Below are 5,000 nucleotides of genomic sequence, written 5' to 3' on the forward strand. Positions count from 1 at the left end.
AATGAGGGTGATTTCACAACAGTGCAGAATTTAGCCAGAGCAATATATATTGGCGAAGTCCCGAAAAAAGCCGTATTGTGGACTATAGAGAGTAGCATATTCAGTGTAAGCATTAGGATCTACAGGATTTGTTTGCATTACAGCCAGGAGACTCCTGTTTCCTTTTCACTTATTGTGAACCTCGCAAATTCTCCTGTAGCTTTTGGACTAGCTCCTGTACCTGGGCAGTCACTGCACTGACTCAATATCTAACATATTTTCTAAAGGTAACCAGCGTTTCTTCAACTTCCAGTTTCAATGTGTCGGAGCGAGTAAGGGGACGCGGTTACCCCACAATAGGAACTTGTCAAACATGTCATAGGAATTTCAACAACAGTAGCAAAGAGAACGAGTGACGTGTCCCAGCAGTAGAATATTCGTACGCATTTTCGAAATACATGGGAGAATTTTATTCATTGCTTAACAGAGCTTTAGAACGAAAAAGTTGGAAAAGGAAAAGCGTGACGATCCATACGATATCCTGCACGAGGCAAATCCCCCTCCCCTTACCCTTCTCCTCCCCCCAAGGCCCTTAAATCCGGTTTGAAAAGCTTTCCTTAAATTCAACCCACAACTCGATTTTATTTTTCGTCAAGGTATTGGAGTTTGAATGCATATTTATATTCCCTTTTTTCGGTGTTAAGAATTGAGGATCTCAAAAATGCTCTTGAGTATTCTCTGTGTTAGCATGTTCTGATTTGACGATGAAAAAGTGTATGCTTTCATCATAAAAGTGAAAGAAGTACAAAGATTTGTTTTCGTATAAGGTCTGCTCATGTTTACATATTTTCGAGATTACAAGAAATGATTCACGTTTTTCACACAGAACCCGGCTGCCTTTGTCAATTTTGAAAATGTACGTTGCTTTAGAGTTGAGATATATCTTGTTTACCCACGTAAATAAGCTCAGGACCTACTGAAGTAACTTTTAGCATCATGTTATGAAGACATTCCCATGAAGAAGTGTTGACATGCTCGAAATGGTGATCACTTCACTTTTGCTGGAGTCAAGAATACTACTATAGCTGGGCATTGTTGAATAAAATTACGTTAACTGTTCAAGAGATTATGTAAATACACTGAAGTATGGTTGATGAAGTACTTTTTTACTTACTCCTTTTCATTCTGAACGAATTCTTTTTTCAGACTGTTTCTCTGACTTTCATATGTCTGGTTAAACAGCGTTCACCGTCTCCTGTGCATCCGAAAACACACCCTCTTACACACACACATGCCCGCATACAAGCTCTCTCGCGCACACACATATATGCATTCATGCATGTATTTATGTATTTATGCATTATGCGTATGCATGTATTTGTGTACATATATAGATAAATACACGATTTATTGGTAAATCCAGTCAGATGAACCATTGAAAATAAGGAAAAGAGAGAAAAAAATGGCGATATAGAGGAGAAATACTTTTGTTTTAGTTCCATTCAGTACACTGCACTGATACACAAACCGCTATCCATCGACGCACACAAATACGCTCCCACAAAGATCCCATTCACGAGGAAGCGTCGAGAGGAGAGAGGAGGCTTACCTTTTACTCATCTACATCGTTCCTCACTTGGGAAATCGATTGAAAAACACCGAATTGTTGTTTTTTCTTACCACTGACAAGAACAGAAGCTTTTACCCTTTTGTCATACTTGTTTGAAAAGGTCAACCGACAATAGTACAAGGGGAAATTTTTATCAAAGGAAAGAATAGAGGAATATTGTACTTTATTTCATCGAGGGCGTTTGCGATTGTGTGTGTGTGTGTGTGTGTGTGTGTGTGTGTGTGTGTGTGTGTGTGTGTGTGTGTGTGTGTGTGTGTGTGTGTGTGTGTGGAGAGGGAGAGAGAATCTTTGTTTCTGATACAGAAGCTACGATAATGCTATGGATGTGTAAAAGAAAGATATCTGAATGATTCTGCCTGCGTACGTATATTTGTGTAAAAACTATTAATGAGTACTCAGTGATACCCATTATAGTTACAGGATTTGGGTTCAAAGTTTTCTTAGTATATTTAAGCACTTCACATAACAAAGTATATATGCTTTGATAGTGATGATGATGATAATGAGAAAAATTATGATAATGATAAAGGTGATGAAGATGATGATGAAGATGCTGCTGCTGATGATGATGCTGATAATGGTGTTGATGATTATGAAGATATTTAAAATGGTGATGATCTGCTAAGGGTGATGAGGATAATGATAATAAGATGGTGATGATAATGATATGATTATGGTGAAGATGATGACAAGGATGATGATAATAGTATTACATAGAACTTAACGAGATTCTCTAGATATCAGACGGACCTAAATTATAAAACAAATATGAAATATATATTTTTTCAATACTCTCTTTGTTTATCTTGTAGGAAAAACATAGTGCTTATCATACGAGTCACTGTTTACAAGAATACTAGAAATTATTTGAAAGTATTTAGTACCCCTCCCTCCACCCCCGAAAAAAGAGACAATATATTCTAAAATTGCGTTAAAATAATATATATTACATGTGTCGATCCCACCCTTCTTTCTCGATTTTTCTTTCGTATACTTCACTCTGATATATATTTCCATTCCCAGTCTATTCCTTGGTGATTTCGGAAATGTCTCCTTCAGCTAATTCCGTTGCTGTTTACCTGTGCCACCCCCTCCCCCCCCCCAAAAAAAAGAGAGAAAAATAAGCAAAATCTGGTGAATCATGATATCGTTTTTGTCATAAATTTTCCCCAACCTCTCCCTCCATGCAGGGGAAGCATCGACTTGCCTGATTTATCATAATTCAAAACGTATAGATTCAAGACATTCACTTATCAAGCATTAGACCCTTTAATCTCTTTGTAAAGCACGATTTATTAATTAATACCAGCACTTACCATGCTTATGTTCAAGGCGAGGCATCAGCTTGTCTGGCGAGTGAAATTGTTTATTCCTTTCCCCAGTGAATTGGATATGTACACAAATAATTATTTAGAGATGATTATTCCTATTCTCCCCATTAACTCTGAAGCTAAATTTTGCAATATTGATATGCCTTCAAAATACATCAGCAATTATAACCAAAGCATCTTTTAAATGTGGAATCAATATCTGTCTCGAATTATGTATATTTATTTATATGATAATAGGTAATTATATATTTATATATGTATATATATGCATATACATATATACATATGCATATATCTATATGGGTGTGTGTGAGTGTGCGTGTGTGTATGTGTGCGTGTGTGTATGTGTGCGTGTGTGTATGTGTGCGTGTGTGTATGTGTGCGTGTGTGTATGTGTGCGTGTGTGTATGTATGTGTGTGTGTGTGTGTGTGTGTGTGTGTGTGTGTGTGTGTGTGTGTACGTGTTGGGCTGTGTTTTTTTTCTTTAATTCTACCAAAACCGTACTCACTTTTATGCTAGCAGTTAAGTGCTAGTAGACTGCTAGACGCACATCAACCAGGCGATTAAAAAAAAAAAAAAAAAAAAAAAAAAAAAAAAAAAAAAAAACTTTTGTAAAAATACCAACAGAAAATAGAGCTCAAATATGCACAATCTTTGTATATACAATGCGTTTGTTGTGTACGAAATGCACACTGGTTCGCGAGGGAAAATATGAAACATACCTCTCGTATTTTATATTAAGGATGTTACAACTATTACGCAAAAAAAATCTTTATAACTGAAAGTGGGCATTGAACATTTTAAATCTTGCATAATTCTGAAGTGAATTATATCTGAAGCAATGCTGAAAATACACCAGTATTTCAATTATGCGTCGATGGTCATTTCGATTATACGGAATGCAGAATGTATTATACAAGAAACAGTTGCATCATAGCACTTAGTCAGTTAATTTGTAATTCAGTTGTGTGACTATCAGCCGTGATCACAGAGAATGCGAAATCATTTTGCAAAGAGGAAAAAAAAAAAAAAATCATGAGTTTCTGTGAATACATTATTTGGATGAGCTTTTTCAAATGCTTTCGCACCGCAGATTGACGAGAATCGGGTCAAAGCTAATTGCTAGTGGGTAACTAGCTCGCAGCAACAACAGAAGTAATAATAGCAGTTGTGGATAATACAGAATGGCCATTAGATTAATTCAACTGATTATAGGAATCACAATATTTGTTTGTATGCAAATGTAAAAAACTATCTGAACACAAGGGGTTAAAGGAACGTTCAGAATGAATGTCCTTCCTATCTATCTTGAACAAACCATTTATCATCATTTGATAGCGGAGTCCTCAATCGAGTTATTCTGTGGTTTAATCTTTAATGAAAAGCATAATTCTGGCATTTAGTCTAGCACATCCTTTTCTACTTACAGAAGCGTCAAGGAAATTCAGGTACATGGCCTTTATGCGCTGGATATAGGATGGTTGTTTGAAGGATAAGTTATTGAAGAAAACGCGCTGTTTAAAACACTTCTACTGTCTATCCGAGTATCCATACGGAATTATATCAGACATCCCAGTACCAATATATGTACGAAATTTCATTATAATAACTTTAAAGTTCAATTATGTGCTGAGGTTATACTATGATTTCCTGTTTACTATACCATTTCCATGTTATCTGCGGAGATAATCTGTTTATTTCCAGATTAAGTCAACGCGTTTAATAATTCAAGTATTCCTCAAACTGAAGAACCTTTGCTACAATATGTCTGAGCAGTTTAGGTTTACACTTGCATTGTATTAAGATATAAATCAGGTAGCACCGCAATCGCGCCCGGACGCACACACATAAAAATTCTGTAGGGTAATTAGGAGAGAAATCTGCCACAGTTGAAGGTCGGATGCTGAGAACCGAATAAGAAGCCAAAAGCACGGCGTAGAATTATATGAGAAATATATTTATACTTACCATAACGCCTAACACAGAACCCTCCATTGTTTCCTAAACAATGTTGCTCCTAAAGACTTGGTGTATAGCATGACGAAAATAGCACAATCCC

Source organism: Penaeus vannamei, chromosome 4 (assembly GCF_042767895.1).
Source record: "Penaeus vannamei isolate JL-2024 chromosome 4, ASM4276789v1, whole genome shotgun sequence".
Classification (NCBI taxonomy): domain Eukaryota; kingdom Metazoa; phylum Arthropoda; class Malacostraca; order Decapoda; family Penaeidae; genus Penaeus; species Penaeus vannamei.